The 23,660-nt window shown below is 36.5% G+C and overlaps 1 long non-coding RNA gene across 2 annotated transcripts in view; it reads right to left on the bottom strand.

Moving 5' to 3' along the window:
* Positions 1 to 23,660, bottom strand: part of LOC131813795 (uncharacterized) — a 176,291-nt gene that overhangs the window by 58,166 nt on the left and 94,465 nt on the right. For both annotated transcript variants that reach the window (XR_009346981.1, XR_009346980.1), the window contains exons 2-3: positions 19,766 to 20,024; positions 18,701 to 18,846 (exon numbers count right to left, since the gene is read on the bottom strand). This is a non-coding gene — a long non-coding RNA (uncharacterized LOC131813795). The remainder of the gene's footprint in view (positions 1 to 18,700; positions 18,847 to 19,765; positions 20,025 to 23,660) is intronic.

Below are 23,660 nucleotides of genomic sequence, written 5' to 3' on the forward strand. Positions count from 1 at the left end.
TTAGAGTCAGAGAAGTATACAGTCACACTACCAGAAGTTGGAATAAATGGTATACAAAACCAAGATTTCTGTTATGAAGTTTGCTATTTCCTGGCCTCTTAATTATTTATCTAGTAACAAGCATTTGCATTAACACATTCATTACAATTATCCACATGTGGTCTGTTAAAGGAGAAAACTATGTACAAAATATATTATTCTTATTTCTTTAATAAAAGCCAATATTTATGCTGTGAGCTAATTCAGAAACTTTATAAAGTTTCTGAATTTTATAAAGTGGAGTCAAGCTGCATACCTAGGTGATGCTAAGACATTATGTCGTATAGATTTTAAGGAAAGAAAACAGCTGTAACACTATATTCCTGACATTTATGATGCTTGTTAACTCTTAAAATTTCTCTATTGACTTGTGATCACTAACATTGATTAAGTTGCTTTAAATGCTTTTTATTCTGTCTGATACTATTATTATCCCAAATTTATAGGTGAGAAAGCTGAGCTTTAAAAAGTTAAACCTCTTGCCCAAGGTCACACCAATGGGAAACAAGAGAGTTGAGATATGAACCTAAGTCTACTTGACTGGCTTCTGTGCTCTTACCTGTGTTGCCCCGTGATCTTCACCAAAAGTACATCACTATCTCTTACTCAGCGATAAGTACAGGTTTAAAAACAAAGAACCAATTTAATGAAAATGAGCCCAGACTAACGGGGGGGGGGGGGGGGGGATGGTTGAAGATAATAAAAGGAAATTAGGCACTTCCATATACATATACAACTCTGGAAGTTCATTTCTCTTGCTCTGTTCTATAATAGAAATTGGCAGCCTGTTTTAAAAGGACAAGAGTAAGAATATGAAAAATAAAACCTTGAACAGGAAGTAAATACAGTGATTGCAAAAACAGTAATAAGGTTGGAGTTATGTAACTGGCACTAAAAGTGATTATATGTACACATGCTTCAAGAGAAAACATGTATTCAGAATGTAATATGGTTGGATTATGAGGAAACCAAGCATTCTAATAGTGTGAAAGTCTGAGGAAAGAGTAGGGATATAGTATGAATTGCCCAAGAACAACAAGAAAAATATCAAGAAATACAATATCTGGGATGAGAAAATGAATGGAGGAGAAGTAGGAGAATTTTCAGAAGATGTAGCACCCCAAATAGCAGGAAACTGACAAAATGAAAACACTTTTTTAACTGCTTGGGACAGCTTAAAAGCTAAGAGCAAACATGATCATTGCAAAGAACTTAAGTAGATTTAATTTTTACAAGAATTATGAAAAATCACAATACAGGAAATAACACCAAAAAAGAGTGAATGAGATAGAAGGGTAATTTTTAGAGACTTTTACTCTGACACTCCAATTTGATATTAGACATTAAAAAAAACCAACAATTTTATAGAGAAGTATTGTTTAAAAGGCATAACTCTACAATACAAACACATTTTTATCTTCAATGCTATTTCATTGTTTAACGTGATACCCAAATATAGAGTAAAGAACTCCAATTTTGACAAAAGACAGAAAAGTCAGATAACAAGAATGAAGACTCCCTTTTTAAGGCTGCATGCAGCATTTCCTATCAATGTGCAAACATAAAACTTGTAAAAATGTATCTCAGGTAAAACTTGCTTTGTCATTTTTCCAGACAATTGGGCAACAGAACTGTCATTTGATCTGTGCTTAAGTTCTTGAGAGAACCAGAAACATAATGGACTCCAAAACACCTTAAATTGCTGGCATCGTGAACACTTCCTGCCTAATTCTGTTGGACAACAGAGACAAAGTAAGCCCTGTAATTACATCCCAGCCTGATCTATGCTTGCAGTCATGTAATTAATACTTCCTCTGTAAAGCAATGGAATAATTTAAAGAGCAGATATTTTTCAACCATGGTCTGAAAAAAAAAAAAAAAAAAAAAAAAAAAAACCTCTAAGAGAATACATGTGCATTTTAGCTATGTACAGACCCTTCTGGGATTCCATTTGCTAAGAGAAATTGTAACTAGATTCTCAGAGCTTTCATTGTACCAAGAGATGGAAATGATACTTCCTTCCTGCTAACAGCTATAGCGGGGGTAGAAGAAAGGGTGACTGGAGCCTATATTTATTCCATGAGGGTTTATGAAAATGGTAAACATAATCTCAGTTCCTGGCTACCTGAGCCACCTCGTGTGGTGCCAACCACATTTGTGGAGCCTCGGCCAGAAAATCACGGCAGAAATCTGGCTCCAGAGGTTAGACTTTAACTTACAGGGTGGAAATAAGACACGACTCTCCAACAAATCTATACTGACTTCCCAAATCCATTCATGGTCTCCAATGTCCATTTGTATAGAGGCATTCACAATCATGAATGTAGATCCCACAAATTCAGAGACACATATACAAAACTAGAGGACAGAGGAAGTTCAAAATGTAGAATTCCAGATTTGGGGTCACCTCCACACAGTAGAAACAATGGCAAAAACAAATTTCTTGCTTATTTGACTGGATTACCCTATAACTCACATAAAGATAATCTGTTTTGTTCCAGCAGAAAAATATAGTTCTCAACTATATTTTCATTTCCAGAGCAACTTGACTTAAAGCATCTTTACTCTCGTGGCTTGATTGGTTCCATTTTATATTCAGAAACTCAACTGATTGGCTCATAAATTATAGAGGCTCTTAATTCTAATTTAAGAATTATGCCAAGAAAAGCATGAAATTTTAAAGATAATATATGACTCTGCATGAATATTTAAAAGCAATAAGCCAGATTTACATTCTGTGAAACACAAAATAAAAATCTTAACAAAAGAACAAAATGATTGATAGAATACATCAAAACACACCACCTTTTTGGCACAGTGATTCTGAGCTCACATACAAATACTCCCCTGTTCTGAAGGCAAGCTCACAGAAGAGGGAGTCCCTCTCCATTGGAGATCACTTTATTTTTCCATTAGAAAAGAGCAAATGGGATTTTTAATATACTTTTGGCTTAGAAACTCTGAAATTTAATACATGTTCCAATTTGCAAAAACTGGAAACACAAAATAGGCCAATGGCCCAAGTCCAAGCAGACTCAGTTTTCTAAAGTCAAAAACTAAAGCACAGAAGTGGTAAGAAAACTCTCACTAAAATTACCAAGAGTAATGAATATTTTAATTGAACATTTTATTCATTGAAATCATTTTTCACTTACCAGTCTCATCTCACAGACAGAATCCATTTAAAATTATCAAAACTATTTTTTGGAAATTTGTTAGACTAATAAATAAAGAAGTCAGTAACAACATCATTCACTCATTTGATATTTTCTGGGTGAACACAAGCTATGTACAAAACCCTGTACTACAAACCATGGTCAGATACAACTTAGGAAATAATAACTGTAGGTTAAAAATGGGGATGTTTACCCAGAGGTTATTTTGAGGACTCAAAGGTTTAGTTCTTCATCTGAAAGCAAAAACATTCTTCTCAAGTATACAAGCAAATGCTCTCCAATTAGAGAAAGAGAAATGTGAGTATTTCAGTCAGGTCACAGCAAAGGACAGCACCATGCACTCTAGTTGCACAGAGAGAAGAAAGCTGTTAACATAGCCTGACTTGAATACTGTTAGTAGCCTCTGCAGACAACCTTACCAAGAGAGGAGATTCACTCTGAAGGGCAGTGGCAGGGTGGTAAGGTTCTCTGCCAATGCCTCTTGCTTCGCACTTCCCGTTTGGATAAGTCAAACCACAGAATGACCACATTCGTAGACTTGTGTAGTCTCATCACAATTAATATTTCCTCTTCTCTAATGTCTACACCACTGTTCTTTTATTTACCGTTCTAGTTCTTGAAACTATCTTTTTCCATCTCTTCTCTAGCGTATTGTTACAGTTCACTCTTTAAATACTGAGATCCCCCCCACCTAAGAATCCCATCATCTAACCCTCAATCTCTCCTCTGAGTTCCAGATCCAGGTAGCTAACTCTTGACCGGACAGCTCCTTTGGGATGTCCCTTGAGTATCAAAAGTTAAACACAACAAAAACCGAAGTCGTCATCTGTAGCTTCAAAACCTGCCTGCCTTATGATTTTACTGACTGCTTTTGTCAATAATACGACCAATTCAGAAACACAAACCTAAAATCTGAGAGAGAGACTGACTTCTTCCTTTCCTTCATATCCCAAAGAGAGACCAGCTACTGTTGATGATAACTCCTCATTTATCCCTGGCAGGCTTGGTTTAAACTTTCATTATTGTTTTTCATGTACTTATTGAAACAGAAAGATACTATGCCAACTAAACAATGAAGGAGGCTTGAAAAAGTGTCTATACTGGAAAAAAGACAAGCAAATGCAGAATCATATATTAACCTTGCTTTTATGTGGTATCTCTCAAACTCTCCATAGCTTTCTACTCTATCTATCCTTGGTAGGGTCAAAATCTTCTCATCAAGACACTCTTCAACTAATTGAAAACCCTCCACTCATTCCTTATCACCTATAATCCAGTAATAGATTCCTGAAAAGGATTTCAATGAATTTAAATTCCCAAAAATGAATGTAATTTTTCTAAGAAAATTAAGGGACAAATGAATTGCAGTCCTTTTGAGACTTAAGCTCTGAAGACAGAAAAGCAAGGATGTCAAAGCTGCGTAGGAATCAAAATCAGAAAATGAAGAGAATGGAGTGTATCATCACCCAGAAGCCATGAACGTAGGTGAAAAGAAAAGAGAGGAGGAATCAGAGCAAAAATGGGCAAGCAAATCAGTAAAGCAGAGCTCTGGCAGTCAGAGCCTTATACCTACAGCATTTGATAAAGAATTAAGTCAAGGAAACTCAGAAATGATTATTAGGGGCTGGAGTGACATCATCAGCAGCTCCTAAAGGAGGTTCCTTCGGGGCACCAGACACATGCTCGATATGTGTGTTCCTTAGCCTGTCCATAAGAGGCAGAGCTCTTCCTTGGTTTGTACTTTCACAAAACATGTTGCATAGCCATTGTCCTAAAACCTGTCTTGAACTGTAGAATTATAAACGTGGATTGCTGAGCTATCCAAAAGGCTGTATTTCCTGGTTTTCTGGATGATGGCTAAAGCCAAAAAAAAATAGTGATGGTCTCCAAAAGAGCAGACACAGGTCTTGCATTTAAGCATCCTTAAGCCCTCCTAGTAAATATCCATACTTTCCGTATGTCATTCAGTATTACAGTGATGTATTTTATTTACTCCTTCATTAAACAGAAATCATGTTATGTCAGGGACTGTCTCTATATCAACACAGAACTGAAAACAAGGGTTTTTTAATAACGTAGGCCCTTAAAAAGGATAGTAAAGTGACAGGAGTTCGGAGTTGAACTAAAGAGCTCACTTTACAGACAGCAGGGAACTGAATATATATATGGGAATGGGCAAAAGTTATTTTTGACAACCTGGTGATTATATTAAGGAAAGGAAGAGTGAATTGGGGGAAATCAGATGGGGAGACGAAGCATGAGAGACTGTGGACTCTCAGAAAGGAACTGAGGGTTTTGGAGGGAAGGGAGGTTGGGGGTTGGATGAACCTGGTGATGGGTATTAAGGAGGGCACGTATTGCATGGAGCACTGGGTGTGGTGCATAAACAATGAATCTTAGGACGCTAAAAAGATAAAATTAAATAATTTTTAAAAAGACAGTCAAAATCACTGGGATTATTTAGGTCTGCATGAGGTAAACCAAGTAAGCAAACTTGTTTCATCAACTGCCTTTCTAATTCATTAAAGAAAGCCTAAATTTTGAATCCTAAAAGACGTGTAAATACCTCTTAATAGCTTCAACAGTTTCCCTTTTGCTATTTGCCGTTTTTGAAAGTTAACCATAATTAATGTTAAGTAGTTTTATGAAGATCTCTTGCATTTGGACACGGGCCACATTTGAAGTTTGCCTTTCTTCAAATGGATGTCTCTCTAAATGAGACCTGTAAAGTAAGACATGATTTGCATTGATTAGAAATATTTTGGTGGTAATGACAGATACTCAGTAAGAACAAACTTGAAAGGATACTTTTTCTTGGAAAGATATTGGAGTATCTTGCAGAACAACTAAGGCAAAGGAGAGAACTGAGAATTCAAATAATTCAAGTGCCATCAGAACTATCCATCTCTCCTCTGTCACTCCATGGGTCACCTTCATCTCTTTCTGTCCCTTCACATCCTCCCTTTTCTTCCTCTCCTCTCATTCCGTCTCTTATTCTTTCTACTGTCCTTCTCCTAGGTTCCACCCCCACAGAGAACCCCCCTTGCCCTTCTAGCCAATGAAACATGACATGTGTCAATTTCCAACTGCTACTTCCTTTCCATATTTCTTTCTTTCCATATTCCGTATTTAATTTCCATACTAAAACTGTAGCCACAATAAATGCCCATGGCAACAAGATCATACTAGTCAAAGGGTGCGGCGGCCGGCTGAGGCCTTACACCCATAACTACACCAGTCAATTTGAGGCCAGGATAACGAGGCGCTGTAATTGCCCCAGTTTTAAATTAATCAACTATTCCATAGTAAAATGGAATCTCTAGGACAATGAAGTGGCCATAAGGCACGGTTTCCAGCTGAAAAGGAATTTTTTTAAAGAATTAAATGTGACACCCACAGATTCAGCTGTTATATAAATTGGTATTCAGTAACTTAAGCATAAATTTCAACAGTCTCTTGTGTAAATAAAGTCCAGGCTGCTTAACAGACCTTATGCCCAGCTTTATTTCCATTGTTATTTGTTTAATGTTCCCAGTGCTGTAATAAAACATTAAACAGTGGTATTTAACTTCTTTGTGTGAAGTAATTTTTTGTCTAAATGTTTTTAATAAGAAGTGGTTTTCTTTAAAGTAAATGGGATGTTCACACCACTAAATTTAAATTGACTTTTATGAGTGAGAATGATTTTCTCAACTTATTGTTGAGAACAGTGCTTTAAATAAGTGATAATATAGCAGCTATGTATTTAATATGATAATGGCCTTATTTAAGAATTTTTTTAAAGTACAATCATGTTAAAATCCCATCCAAATTCTATAGAATTGGTACTAACCATTTCATAAGAATTTTAAAGATTTTTATTTATTTATTTGACAGATGGAGATCACAAGTAGGCAGAGAAACAGGCAGAGAGAGAGGAGGATGCAGGTTCCCTGCTGAGCAGAGAGCCTGATTCGGGGCTCAATCCCAGGACCCTGGGATCATGACCTGAGCCGAAGGCAGAGACTTCAACCCACTGAACCACCCAGGTGACCCACGAATTTTAAATGACATCTACTGGAATAAGATTTTTTAAGTCCATAAAAAGAATATGTTACATTTCCCTGTCATATAAATGTGGATCTTAGAATGATTTTTATGATCTCAAAATATTTAAAAATTAAGTAGATGAAAATATTAAGTAAATGACTACCATGAAGATAGGGGTTTTTTAATCAGAAATCAAATTTTGAGTTTAAGTAACATTTTCTACTTTGTCCATAAAACTCGCATTCAAAAATTATAGGGCTTTCAATCTTTTTCCTTAATTGTCCTCAATAAGGGAGAGGGAAGTATTTGGCTAGGCTCCATGATCCCCTACATGTACTTGTGAAAAAAAGCTGTGAAATCCTATGAATCTACATCAGAAGAAAACACCCTTCTACCACAGACTCCATCCCAACTGGTCTTCCTAAAAAGAAAATAGGAGACAAAGAATGGGCCAGTAATTTCCTGTCTAGTCTGTCCTTCACTGTCTTTCAGACAGAACCCAGTTCAAGGGCTATTTGTTGATGACACCTGACATAATATACTGAGTAAAGACCTCTATGTGAGTTGCTACCACACCCGCTACAGGCTGTTTGGACCCCTTTGCTTAACAGACGTGGAAACACTGGCGAAGAAAAGGGTCTTTCCAGAAACTATAGACTCAAAGAGTTTTAACCTCTCAATCTTCTTTATCAAACTCTATCGGGAACAGGAACTAAGGAGACGTGGAAAAGAATGTGCGAAGAAAAGTCTCATCACCATCATCAAAGCTAGGTCAGGGGTTATTATTAAAATACCTGGGGGGTGCCTGGGTGGCTCAGTCAGTTAAGGGTCGGAGTCTGGGTTTGGTGATTCAGGTCATGATCTCATGGGTTGTGGGACAGAGCCCCGCCCTGGGCTCCACGCCCAGCACTCAGCAGGGAGGCTGCTTCAGATTCTCTTTCCCTCTGCTCCTTCCCTTGCTCACACACACACTCTCTCTCTTTCTCACAAATACATAAATAAATCTTAAAAATAAAATAAAATACCGGATGGGCGCCTGGGTGGCTCAGTGGGTTAAGCGTCTGCCTTCAGCTCAGGTCATGATTTCAAGGTCCTGGGATCAAGTCCCACATTGGGCTCTCTTCTTGGCAGGGAGCCTGCTTCTTTCTCTCTCTCTCTCTCTCTCTCTCTGCCTGCCTCTCTGCCAACTTGTGATCTCTGTCTGTCAAATAAATACATAAATAAAATCTTTAAAAAATAAAATAAAATAAAATACCAGAGATAGAGAGAGAAAAGATGATAAATAAATAGATAATTGAATCCATTCTCCCTGCCACTCCACACAAAAAAAAAATCAAGGAGAATATGCAAAGAAAGGAGGAGGCAGAGTAAAGATTAAAGAAAACTAATATAAGTCATAAACCAGTGCATGGCATATCTATCCAGGTCACATAAGAAAAATAGAACTAAATGGTGTATAAGTTAGCTTGTTAGTAGTGAAGCATAAAAAAGTATTGGCTTTTTCAAATAAATTATTTCTATCTTTTGTGGGTTTTTTTCTGACATTCCTTTACTTTTAAAAAAAATTGCTCTCAGTTTAGTTTCTAGTATCCAATGAACCCTCTTTAGCTAGATCAACTTATAAAGTTTAATCCATTATCTTGTCAGTTATAGTCTCTGTCATTGTAATGCACATAAGACTGTGGAATAAAAAGAGACTAAAATGAGTTAAGTTTAACATGTGAACATGAATTATCATTTTCTTTTTTCAAGTAAAATCTTGATGAGTAACTCACTGTCAAAACAATGCACTGAGACATGAGGAAAACTGTCAAATTAAAAGCAAATTAGTATAATAAATGGAGAAAAATAGACTATGACGTGAATAATTCTGGGGAGAATAAAAAGCAATGAGGATAAGTTTCAATATAGCATCCACTTAATTTTAACAGCAGAAAGAAAAACAGATCAGGACATGTGTATGGGAATAAGGAGAGTCCTTTTAAAGCCTTCATAATAGCTCTCATGAGAAATAGTTTTAAATTTATATATATGAGAAAAGCGGGTATTGACCATCCTCTAAGGAACAAAATCCTCATCCACAAAAATAAATTATTTTTACCAGGTGATTAAGTCTTGCTATTAGCACAAAAGACTATTTTCTAAATCGATTTGTGCTAATCTATTTGCCACATATGATTGCAGATTTGGACCTAAGAAAGTATTTTTCATTGGCAAATTAAGAGTGTGGTTAAGTGTTCACTGCTTTTGAATTTTAAAATATTGCTCCCTGTTAATACGTTTTGGCCCCCTTTAATAGAAAAACTGGTTATATTTAAGGCCTGGAATAATAATAAAGGAATAGAAAGAAATAGGAGAACTAAATTTTTTTTAACTTTTTTTTTAAATTTTTTTACATTTTTTAAAAAAAATTATTTGATAAGTATGTTCTTGAGATTTATAAATTGTTATTGTTTAAAAGAAATAGAAATAACTAAATGATGAGTTTCCCTGTACCGTCAAGCTCTGAGTGTACATGACGGTAAACATCTCCAGTAAAAAGACAATTGGGGGTGAGTTTTACAGGTGAGTCTGGACGGAGGGAGCAATGAAAATTCCTCAATAAGCACAAGGATCTCAGTTAAGCCTCAAAAAACTGTTAATTTTATTCAATAGTTCAGCTTGAACAGTGTGAACGTGTAAGTTGATAGAAGATACACTTGAAATCAGTGAACACATAGCTATGAACAAAAATATAGTGAGAAACCCCCTGTGGATCAGAGACCATGTAGAATTGCTCAATAATGGAAAGAGGGGGGGAATACAACGAAGAGGGACAATGTAACCCAGGAAATGCAAGGAGAAGCCCTAACGTCCAGATGCTCCGTCATGGCCCTGCAGGCCTGGAAGCCGTGGAGCCTGAGCAGGGAAGGACATTCCAGGGACCCCACCAGCCTCATGAAGCTGCTCCCTCTCCAGGGACTGAGGGGTCAAGATCAAAGATAGAAGACAAGTGCGGAGCTTGCGTTCAAGAAATAGCGCAGCCCTGCATGGCTGCCAATGCCTGGAGACAACAAGAAACATTCAGAACAAAAATACCAGCCTTTTAAAAAATGCATTTGTCTCAGAATGTCATGGAAGAAACAACAGAGTGTAAGTCGTAGCAGAAGTTCTCAACACTTTTATCAAGTGCATACACACTCCAACACGTCATCTTGGATGCAAACATCTACACTCAAGGATCCAATCATCAACCATGTTTTCAAGAGCTTTAAGTCTTCCCCACTATTTTGTTTGGTTTCATTTTGTTTTGATTCAGCAGACTCGTTTCCCTCCCCAAAACAGAGTGGAATCCAAAAAAAGCAGTTTGCCACCATCACCCCCAGTAATGTCGCAGTCTTACATCCCTGGGGTAGTACCCGCTTCTTTGCACCAGCAGACAAATGCTCAACATAAGATGCTCAATCAAATGAGTCACTCTGTTTGTAAAAGTCAAAAGCATATACATGCAATACTACATCTCGATTATCCATCCTGGGCTGAATTTTATTTCATTTTTATAGATGAGAGACTCACAAAATCCTTTTCAATAACTACTTCCTGAGAAAACCAGCCTTGCATATCCATGATTTAAGTGCTTAGTCAAATCATTTCCTCTAACTAATATGAAGAGCGCTGAAGGCAATGCAACCCAGCTCAGCAATTCTACCTTTCATAGGAGTCAACATTCTGAATGTATTTGTGACATTAGGAAAGGAAATAGAGACTATCAATCGGACTTTCAGATCCTGCTTTAATCAGAACACATTCAGGAAACAGTCTCAAAAGCCAGAACTTTCAATGCCCCTGTTGAAGAAGGTTTTTTTGTTGTTGTTTTGTTTTGTTTTGTTTTCTTAAACTGATTTGCAGCCCACAGAGGAAGAACAAATACTGGGTATGCTTTCTATTTAATTTGGTATAAGTTCATAAAACAAATTGCCCAGATAATTGGACATGTCTTCAATTCTACACTACATTTTCCATAGATGTAAACCAGATTTATAACTTAGAAGTGCAGCAATAAATGAGCATAGCTTGTAATAGACTTGTGCCAAGCCTTATGTCAAAGTGAAATAAAAAATGAGACTGACCACTTTGAGTAATCAAATCTGTCAGCTCAGTTAACTCCCTCTAAAGTATTGATGGGAAATTCTAAAGCCTGAAAAGAAAAATTTTAATTATTTCTATAAGTACAAACATACACAAGCAAGAAACAGCTATTTTAAATAAATTCCCTAAAAATAAACTTATCATTCCTAAATCCTATAAATGATTTTTTTCCTGTTACTCCTATTTTTCTTCCTTTGGAGAAATTAAGACCTTCTCACACATGGAAACTACTATCTTGAGCTAAATTCCCACTTCCCTCTGAGGAATTTTTCCACTCCCACTTAAATCAGAGTTGGCAATTACGCTTTTCCAGACTGGACCGTCTGGTCACCATTTGTCTGGTCCCTGTTCCAAAAAGAAGAAAAAAAAAAAGAAAGAAAGAAACAGAGATCAACAAAATTATGTTGGGAAATATAAGGTGGTTTTAGACACATCTGTTCATCCTGTGATAACTAAATAAATCCCGTTATTATAAAGCAAGGCTCAAACCTAAAAGGGTCCCCTAATTGAATTCTTCCTCTTCATGGTTATGAAAAGGGAAGGACATTAATGGTAATAAAATGGGGAAAGCAGAATTTCCATCTGCAAAGACTTTCCTAAATTTATATACTTCTTCAGGCTATTTGCCAAAGGCAATGTTCCAAAGAAAGTAGGTTTAAATAATACCCAAATTCCAGGAATGGGAAAGATAGATGTATGAATACGTAGAGATCCATTGAGATTAGTAGCACATTTCCAGGGTTTGGTTTGGTTTTTTAGAAAGAAAAGCTTCTGTGTTTTCAAAGAATAAACTATTTTTTTCTAAAATCTCTGCTTTTATTAGTATTTAAGTAAATTATTTTACTCTCCATTGTTAAAGTATCCAGTTAACTCAAAACAAATTCATTATCTTCCTTCTGCTCTGCTCTTCTCTACTTATGTGAGTAACAGAAACATCAGTCACCATTTGGCCAAACTAAAAACCAGGTAATCATTCTTGGTTTCTTCCTTCCTCTGAATCTAATTAATGATAAAAACCTGGTAGCTCTAACTATCAAATATTTCTCAAGACTATTCTTTCCTCTGTTATAGTGACTGCTACTCACTTTTCTTTCTGCCTAAGTGCTCCATTCTTTCCAGTTCACTTCTCAAGGTCCTACCTGAGATCTTTCCAAAGGCAAATGAAATCACTTCTAGCTCCCTCTTAAAATCTTTGAGTGACTCCCCAGTACCTGTACTAAAGTACAAATTCCTTGGCTTAGCACACATAAATCCCCGCAAACACCTTTCTGTCAACTCACCACCTACCACTTCCTGAAAATCTGCAGTGTTTCTGCTGCAGTTTCCAAGACAATCCAAGCCCTCTCATGATCTGTGCTGTTGCACACCTTCTTCTACCTGAAATAATACCCCGACTGGCTTATTGTTGAAACCTTAGTTATACTTAGATTGAAATCAAGCATAACTTCTGGAACCTTCTTTTGTTCTCCCCACCGCAATGCTTAAACATCCCTTCTGCATAAAAACTCATCACGTAGCAGTTCTATGATGGTAAGTTCTGGTTTTCACCTTCTCCAAAGGTCTGAGCTCCTAAAAAATGAGGACCAAGTATCTTTTCCTCTTTAATGTCCCAACACCCCACCGACAATAAACACTAAGTAACTGTTTATAAGCTGAAAGAATAAAGCAATAAATGAATGACAGATATATAACTGAGCAAGGCAATGAAATCTCTGCTTCAACTCTGGTCAACATTGTGCAATTTACAACTTCGTAAGTTAAATGGAATTGGACAGTTTGACCAATTGTCAAGATATTTTGACAAATTACTGAAGTATATTGGATATCTTTTGATATCTTTTAAGTTCATGAACCAACACAATAAAATAGTCCCACTGATTTTTAACTGGCATAGATTTTTTTCCCCTTAGAATTGGTTCTGTACTGCACTGTCCCCTTAGTTTTTGTGTAATGCTTTTACTTACTACTTTTAATTTGTTTACTTTCCCTTCTTTCTTGGCCTTAAAATTTAGAGTTGGATGTCACTTTACGTGTATCTTTCCCTTTCTTTATAATTTATCTAATGGAATTACATGCCATTAAGCATTTAATAAATATTTTTCTACACTAATTTGAGAATGAACCTTTGGAAATAGAACCAAGAGAAAAGGAACATGAATACTCTTCATGTTGTTCTGACTTAATCTCAAAAAATCTCACCACCCTTTCCTCTCTTTCCACCAATCTTTTTATGTTATACTTCATTTTCTGTGCTCTGCAATTGGAATAATTGCTCTGCAATTTCTTTACAGATGAATATAGGTCATAAAAATATATAAACTTTTGGGGGAAAATAATTCACATAATTTTTTTAAGATTTTATTTATTTATTTGACAGAGAGAGAGAGATCATAAGTAGGTGAGGGATGGGGGAGCACACATCCTGCTGAGCAGAGAGCCCGATGCAGAACTTGATCCCAGGACCCTGAGATCATGACCTGAGCCAAAGGCAGAGGCTTAACCCACTGAGCCACCCAGGCGTCCAATTCATGTAAATTTTTTAAAGAAATTCATGTAACCTGAAGTGCTCACTAGGAAGGCTGTTTGGGAAAATGGTACTTTTTTCCTAATTTCATATATTTTTTTGCTTAATTTTTCTTTTTAAATATTTGAGGCATTATCCGGGCACTTATCGTATTAACCCGAATTAGGTGGTTGGCCCTCAGGAGAACTCTTCTACCTTCTTCAAGCTCTTTTGACATACAGTGGTCTCTTAGAAACCACTCACTGCTGTGGACTATTTTAACTCATAGAAATGATTCAGCCCTCAGAATTGCGCCTTCCAAGAACAGAGGCAGGTCTTGGATCCTAATTCACATGCTGCCTTTCTTTTCTACTAGCATATCAGTTTGAAGCTGCACCGACACAACTCGGTACAGATAACTCGCATGTTTGCCTGGGTTTCAGCATTTACTGTAATGTCTGCTTCTTTGAAATATTTATTTGTTCTTTGAAATTATTTAATTTTTCATTAAGTTCTTGAGAATGAGAAACAGTCATTTTTCTGAAGATTTTTACTCTACTTTTATTTTTTATTTTTGTGTTTCTGCTCTAGAATGAGCAGCACACTCTAACGGTCCTCATAACTAGGGCACTGTTTCTGAGTTCACATTACAACTCCTAATCCACACTTATTGATGGCAAGATTGATTTCTTCACTCTCTCACCTCACATATGAAGGTTGTTACAAAGTTGATGAGGATAATCAAGTCATACTGGAAAGAATGTTCTGGACCGTGAATATGCAGCTGCAATGAGGAGATATTTTGGCACTTCCAGCATTATAAAAGTTAGAATGATTAATAAGAAGAAGTATGGAATTGATCTACTGAGAATAGTATAATCCCTTCATGGTTATTAAGGGATGTGTGAAGCACACAGAAATAGATGTAGATTATTTGTTACTGAAGGGATTCATGATTCAATTTTATCACTTTTAGAAACTTGTGTTGGTTTTTGCATTTTATAAAACATTTAAAAGTTGTGACTTCCATGCTCAGAGCAGTGTTCTTATGTAATGCTATATTTTATGAAGCTATATCAAAAACTTATACGTTCTAAATACAGAGAAACACGCTGGTGATTGCCAAAGGGGAAAGGAGTGGGAGATGGGCAAAGTGGGTGAAGAGGAGCGGGGGGTGGGGGGTACAGGCTTCCAGATATGGAATGAAAAATGAAGTGTGTATGTGAGTGTGTGTGCAAGCACGTGCACACACGCTAAATGTCCTAAATTGTACAGCAGAACCAATGCATGCTTACCTCTGCTTTTTCATGACACGTTACTAAAATAACTCAGGATTTTAAGGCATTAAGTGAGAAATACAAATATCACGCAAGAAACAGTATTGGAATGCAGTTTTGGAAGCTAGAAGACAAACTGACCAAAAGTCACTGCATTAGCCCAGAGGAAGGGTGAATTCCAAGACATTCAGGAAGAATGTCCAGAAGCAGAAGCAGAATTATTGGTACCACAAAACTCAGAAATCCTCCAGAATTGCCACCACTGGGTATCCATGAACCTAAAGATAAAGGTAAGGTTACTATAAGAGCATTGTTGACTGTCTCCAAGCGGGGAACCTAATCCCTGACTGCATCACAGGGAGATAGGCGACTTCCTCTTCTGGGGAAGGCTGGGGTTTACTTCCTGTGGAAGAGGAGGCAGAGGGGATGCTGCGGAAGATAGCACAGGGCCCAGAGAGGGCATTTCTAACTTCGTGGACTACGCACAGAACCCTTGAGGTCTCTCTCTCCCCTCACTGAGCTCTATGAACACTAGCAGCCAGTACTAGACTCTTCTGCTGTGAGGCTGGATAATTCTTCTCTGGGGAATTGAACCAGACTGAGAGAAAAGACCTGAAAAACATTAACAGGCAGGAGTTCACTGACCAAACAGCAGGGCCAGATCACCCACCAAGGAGGTGCACCAGTTGACAAGCCCATAAGTATCTAATTAGATGTTTAGTGAGTCATTCTTACATATTATGAGCAGCCAAGTATCCCCAGGCATCTGAGGAAAGCCTCTAAGGTGAAAGACGGAGCCCAAACAAACAGAAGTAACAAATGTGGAGAAAATAAAAAGATGGAAGCAGTAGGAAACTTTAAGTATCTGTATGCATTTAACATCTACCTCCCAGAGCTAAGAAATTTTATTTCCTTGGGAAAAAAAAAAAGACTATGATATTAATATATATATATATATATATATATATATATATATATATATATCTGGACAAGTAAGAGAAAATTTTGGAGATTAAAAAGAAGATAGTGGTAAAAAAAAAAAAGAAGATAGTGGAAATGATTTTTAAAAATCAACTAGAAAATGTTGAGTTTTAACTTAAAGAAAACTCTAACATATAATAAAAATCCTAAATGTAGAAAATTGAATAGGAAGTAAAATACATAGCACCAATCTAAGAAGTACATTATCTGAATAATGGGATAACCAGAGAAACCAGAAGAAATTATGGTAAGGAAATTATCAAGGAGATAATTTAACAAAGGTTCTGAAACTGAAGTTCAGAATGAAAAGTCCACAGATGCCTAACATGAAGTGGGGTTGGGGGAGACTCACACCACTGCATATCTAAATTTGGGTGGCTCAGTGGGTTAAGCCTTGGCCTCTTGGTTTCAGTTGGGTCACCATCTCAGGGTCATGAGTTTCAGCCCCACACTGGGCTCTGCACTCAGCACAGAGTCTGCTTGAGATTCTTTTCCCCCTCTCTTTCCCTCCCCCTCCATGACTCCCCCAACTTGGGCTCAGGCGCTTTCTCTCTCTCAATTAAATAAATAAATAAAACCTTTAAAATAAAATAAAATTTAGAACATGGATGAAACTTCCAGAGAGAAAAAAACCGAATGGCATCAAACTTGCCAGCAGCAACGCTAGATAAACAAACAAATAAAACCAGTAGAAAAATTGGGAATATTATTGCTATCCTATATTTTTACAGCAGCCTAACTAGAAATAAAGTGTGAAACTGGAATAAAGATGTGCCGTGTTTATAAAATACCACAAACTGGATCTCCCTGAGGTCTTTCTCAGGAAATTAATAGAAGACATGTCACCAAAAAAAAAAAAAAAAAGGATATAAATCAAGAAAAAGAAAGACATGGACCAACACATAAGGGAACTAATGCATGTGAAAAATGATGGGAATTTCTAGGATGACGGAGAAGGAAGATCCCTAAACTACAATAATTATGCAAGGGGCCAAGAGAGTTATTCCAGAAGAGAACAGAAGGAGAAAACTGTCCTACCATATCTCAAAGAAGATAAAATTAATAGAAATGCCAATATGTTTAAAATATTGGAAGACATTTATACTTTGGCAGAGTTTAGAGATAAATAAATAATAGGTATATAGAAAATCAAACAACAAAAACAACATACCTACACATGCAAAATTCTTAAAGGCAAAACCAAGATAAAAAGTATCTAATGTTCAAGGAAATGTGCACATGATAATTCATACGAGTTAGCTGTGAAAAATACTTATACACTTGCTATAATGTAAAAACTAATTATTGACCAAACAAACAGAAATAAACATATTGGAAAAATGGGAGAAGAAATTGAGGAGTTTAGGGGTTATGAAGAAATTAAATTTCATTTTTCACTGTAGAAAGAGAATAGCAGTTAAGTTATTAAAATAATTTAAGACTATTTTTTCCAAAATATATAGCTAAATATCAAAAATACAAATAAAAGATTTGAAATTGATTGGGAGAGGTAGAAAAAAGGAGAGAGATAAAGACACTTTTCCATTAAAAGCCTTGTATAAATATTGGCATGTAAATTTGTATCCAAATTACACATTTACTTATTTTACTTCCTACTTACTTGTTTTAAAAGTAATTTTAAGAAATAATTTTGTTGAAATCGAAGCATTGAGTGCTTTTTTCTTTTTTCTTTCTTTCTTTCTTTCTTTCTTTCTTTCTTTCTTTCTTTCTTTCTTTCTTTCTTTCTTTTGTTTTTTAAGAAACAGTATGTCATATTGGAACAAGCTTGGAACAAGTTCTGGGACTGGAGAAAGAAGCTCTTACTTAAAACTAACCAGGTCTGTGACTGCTGAGTGTTGAGGTTGATGAAGTAATGGGCAATTGTAGTAATTGAAACCAGAATCTACACTAATGGTTTTTTCAGAGGGAATTTTTCTGGTGCCAAAAAAAATGTTGGGAAAAAAATTACAAGATACAAGTATTGAAAAGAGAAAATTATAAGGTTTGGAGCAGATAGGTAAATTAGCATTAATCAATCATGTGTGTTGAACACTTTAGTGCATATCATCTCATATAATGTTCTCAGAAATTGCTACCTTCAAGAGGCTCAGATTTTAAGTAAGAGGGTTTGCACTGACTATATCACCTGTCTTTAGAGTTAGAGGAAGCTGTCTTTTTTCCTTCTCAAAGCTAGGTTTTGTGCTTGATATGAACTTGCTCCAACAGTTATATTCTCTTTCCGAATACTTTTTCTTTCCCACTTTTGGTTCCTAATTGATGGGCTATACACATGCTCAGAATGGCTCTCCCACTTTTTTTTTTTTTTTTTTTTTGAGAGAGAAAGTTAAGAGGGGAGAGCAGTTGGGAGGAAGGGCAGAGGCCAAGAGTGATATTAAGCAGGTCCACACCTAGTGCAGAGCCCAGTAAGAGGCTCTATCTCATGACCATCATATCATGACCTGAGTTAAAATCAAAAGTCTCACTCTAACTGACTGAGCCACCCAGGTGCCCCAATGGCTCTCCCATTTTACAGACTAACTAAGTAATCAAAAAAAATCACAGCCTACCTCATCACGTCCACTCATTACTACTGCCGATATTATACCAGCTCCCCCCTTGGTAACGACGGCTTCAGAAGAATGGTCTGAAATTGCTATCTCCACCATCTGCCATTAACTTCTTCAAATGATGTAAATTAAGTCTTCCCATGACTCTGCAAATGTTCCACGAAATGTCATCATTTTCTAATGGGTTGCTTTCAGACCTTATTTCATTTGACTCATGGGCACTCCATGTCCCTGTTAACCTGCTTGCGGTTCCCTTTGGTTCTCCACTAACTTCTAAATATCCCTCAGTCTCATCTGCTTGCTCACTGCTTGAAGCTCTGTGTCCCTCACATCTTCGTCTTTGATCCTCTCCTCTTCTCACCAATCTCATCCCCGACTTTAGCTAAAATAGGTGCCCAGACACATACTTGATGAGAGCTTGATTAGAGCTTTTAATCCTTGACTAGAGCTCTTTAAATGACAAGTATTGTATACAGAATTGCTCCCAGATCTCTTTAACTTTCTAGGTTCCCTGTTTTCTTGAAAACTATTCTAATTCACATGAAAATAAAGGACCAACCCTGGGAATAATCCTTCTCCCCTTCTTCATCCTGAGCCCCACAGCTGTCCTCTACATGCACAAATGGCCAGCCTGTCTCCTTTTCCTTGTCCAACGCCTTCTTCCCACCCATTGGTGTCTCTTCTCATAGCCTCATCTCACCAGCACTTTCACAGACAGCAGTAAAACCCCATTCCCAGTGTCAGCCCTCACATCTCCAGCATCTTTAATTCCTCTTCCACAGTGCTATGGAGGTTGTCTAAACTAAAACACAAATTCTGTCATTTTATTCAATGGCTTGACATTTTTCAATAGCTTCCTGTTACTTGTAGGATAAAGTCCAAGCCCATATATGGGCTATATGATATATCAATATAACTGTTGGTCCAAGTTCATATAGCTATAGCTCATGGCCTTCCATAATCAGGCAAGTAGTTACTTAACCCACCTGACCTCTTGCTGTCACACTTTGTTTTGCATTCTACACTGTAACCGTGATGTATTTCTTCCAGGTCTGGGTTGCTTACCTGCACTTCTGTTCAGATCCCATCTTCATTCCAGAATTGCATTCTCCTTTTCTTCCCCATCTTCTCCAGCTGGGAACATCTACAGTGAAAATGCTTCTTCAGAGGGTGCCTGGGGGGCTCAGTCGTTAAGTGTCTGCCTTCGGCTCAGGTCATGATCCCAGAGTCCTGGGATCGGGCCCCACATTGGGCTCCCTGCTCTGCAAGAAGCCTGCTTCTCCCTCTCCCACTGCTTGTGTTCCCTCTCTCGCTGTGTCTCTCTCTGTCAAATAAATAAACAAAATAATTTTTTAAAAATAATAAAAAAATAAAAAGCTTCTTCAAAATCAATTTTGTATGAAGTCTTCTAAGATTCCCCCCCAACTAAGTATAACCATTTCTTCATTGCATCTCCACTTATCTCTTAGCATAACTGTATTTTTAGCAAAGAAAAATTTTTTGCGTTTGTATGTTGGACTATGAACTCCTTTAGGACATGTTTTGTAACATCTGGTTTCACAAAGTTCCCACAAAATAGTAGATGCTTACCCTAGGAAACTCAGAAAGCTCTAAATGTCCTCTACATAACCAAAAATGTATTAGCAATACAGCTCTAGGCAATTCTTTGCATGGAAGCTGGTATATTTTGAGTTATGTTGTTGCAAATGACAAATTTCATTCTTTATGGCTGAGATATATAATGGATATAATATTGCATCATATACATATTACCACATCTTCTTTATTCATTTATCTATTGATGAACATTTATGTTGCTTCCATATCTTGGCTATCGTAGTTAAAGGAGATATGTCATAGATAGGATCTATACACAACAGATTTTGAAGACAAGATAAAAAAGAATATAAAATATCTTATGCTGTGTAAAATAAGTCAGACTGAGAAAGAGATATCATACGATTTTACTCATATGTAAAATCTAAGATACAAAACAAGTGAATAAACAAACAAAAAGCAGAATCAGACCTATAAATAGAGAACCAACTGATGGTAGCAGAGGGGATGTCCTAGGGGTGGGGAAGTGTGCAAAATGGGTGAAGGAGAGTGGGAGATACAGGTTTCCAGTTATGGAATAAATAAATCACTGGAATAAAAGGCCCAGCATAAGAAATATAGTCAGTGATATTGTAATAGCATTGTAGGGTGACAAATGGCAGCTACCCTTGTGGTGAGCATAGCGTAACATGTAGAGAAGTTGAATCATTATGCTGTACACTTGAAACTAATGCAACACTGTGTGTCAACTATATTCAAATAAATCTTTAAATCTCATGAATAATGTCTATATTGATCTCTTATTGAAGTGATATCATTTGGGTAAATCAAGCTAAAGCAAATACATTGCAGGCTTGTCTTTGCTTTTTTACAAAAGTATACCTGCTAGAAAGTTTAAAATTACACAGATGGCTCTTATTTGTGGCTGACATATTTCTCTTGGACTGTACTTGCATGGAGGTTATGTGGGAAAGGGTAGACAATAAATATTAATTGAATACACTCTGTGGGTTTTCATTTATGTTCTTTTATCTTGGATTCACAACAATTAAAGAGAATTTCAATGGCTATATTTTTGAATTTTAATTTTTTTTCAGTGTTCCAAAATTCATTGTTTATGCACCACACCCAGTGCTCCATGCAATAGATATTATTCTTAAATCAGCCAGTTCCAGGAGACTCCATGTTTTCTTTCTCTTAAACAAAATTCTAAAGGCCTGGGTAAATATGGAAAGGGTTTCCCTTCCCCCAGCATTGTCAGTAATTCTGTAGATTTAATATTAGTCTAAGAAAGTGAAACAAAATTTAAGAACTTCTAAAGAATAAATATTGTATTATCAGTTGTTCCTGTATAGAAAATGTGTTTTTAAAAAAATCTGTCTTAAAAGCTGAATTATTAAAGCTGTAAAGGAGAAAACTGGTATCATTACCTGCTCTACTAATTTACATTGCGATAACATGTGGACAGACTATGTCCTACCCTTCCTGGATATTTTTAATTGGTATGCCCTCTGCCTTTCACTAATGTATCATATTTCTTTCATTATCTATAAAAGAAGCAAGTGTCCTTTCACCTTGAAAACTGAAATACCTCTTCCTGATACAATCAGATGCTTTCCAACCCCTTTTAAAAGAAAGGAAATTGCTTCTCTGGCGGCCAGCCATCATGAAGCTGAGAACATGTCTCTTGGTAAAGGTAAGGCACCCTAATGAATGACTTTCTTTTGAAAGAAGGAGAGACAATCCCTGCAGTAATTCAGTACAAGCCGCTGTTATTTAGACACTAATGGAAGAAATAAAAATAGATAAATAAAGACACAGCTTCCCATGTGTAGCTGTCAGAGGTGACAGTGAGATAGGAAAGCATTTCCAACCAATCAAAATGTGGAATTTAGTTACTTAAAGGAACAGGACCAAAACCCATTTTGGTACTTTGGGTTCTTTTCTTTAATATATGGCCAGGCTGCACTCTGAAAGGAAGGGTGAGTGGAAGGAAGAAAAGAAAGAAGGGAAGAATCAAAGCAGTAAAATCTTTATTGATGCACACATCTGCTTTGAAATATTATACTTTACTGAGAGGCCAGCTATTATGTTGCCCTCATGAGAAAAGACCACAGGTTTTGTACAGTATGTTGATGTCACATTTGGTACAGCTGTCATTTAATACTTGTTTCCTCAATTTGTGGTATTTTTCTTAGATACAGAAAATACAGAATTGTCATTCCTTTACTATTTGGCTTTTCTTTATTTTGATATCATTTATTTTACTCTAACAGAGAAGGCCAAGATACACAATTCAGAACAAATACATTAAACTGCCTTAAAATTTTGCATGATCAAAATTTACATTGTTTCTTTCCCTTTGATGCTTTATACTTAACTGTTTGGTTGGTTGGTTGGTTGGTTTGGTTTGGTTTTGGTCTCTATTTTATTAATGCTTCTACTCTAAACCTTAGTGGCTGAAAGCAACTGCCATTGTATTCCTCATCATTCAGCAGGTCAGGAACTTGTACGAGATTTATAAGAGAAAACTTGGTTCTTGCTCCAAACAACATTGGCTACACGGCTTAACTGGGCCTGGAGGTTTCAAGATGGCACAATCACATATGTGGGGCTCTGATTTTGGCAACTGTTCCACACATAATCTGTCTCTGAATTGGTAGTCTTAATCTACTTTTATCACTTGGTTGTCTACACTGAGCATCTTTCCAAGGGTAGAAATAGGAACCCCAAATTTCTTCACACTTAAGGCCCAAAGTCATACAATATCACATATGTTGCATTCCACTGGTCATTGCAGATCACAGGAAGAGCAAGGAGCAAGAGGAGGGAAAGGAGACGTCATCTCTTGATGAAAAGAGGGATAAAGTCACATTACTAAGGGGCTGGTAGGACAGGAGGAATTGTAGCTGTCTTTGAAGACAGTATGCCAAGAACTTGTAAAATAAATGAGAATTTAAAAAGTAAAGAGATGGATTCAAAAGGTTCGCATTTATATAGATAATTATGTTGTGAAAGAATTTAAAGAAGCTACTGCTTCTTAGATCGTCTAAGATCTAAGATGGTTATTCAATCTTTTTTGAAAAAGGGTTATTATCCATTTCCTTATAGACTTGAAATCACCGGGACATGAGACTATTGATAACAAAGTCCCAAAGGAGTAAGTTGAAAGTGAAGTAAGTAGGTGTGTGCATGCTATGACCAACAATATTGTCACATCGAGTCAAAATGAGGAGGCACATTGACAATTTCCTCCACTGCTGTTACCTGAAAAGAAAATTTAAGGCTACTAAATTCATTAAAATTAGAACTTTATGACTAAAATTTAAATTAAATTATTTGCTTCACATGCAAATAATTTTTTCTAAAATCCCAATAATTTTTATCAAAGAAAAACTGAACT

This window comes from Mustela lutreola, chromosome 13, assembly GCF_030435805.1.
Source record: "Mustela lutreola isolate mMusLut2 chromosome 13, mMusLut2.pri, whole genome shotgun sequence".
NCBI classification, from domain to species: Eukaryota; Metazoa; Chordata; class Mammalia; order Carnivora; family Mustelidae; genus Mustela; species Mustela lutreola.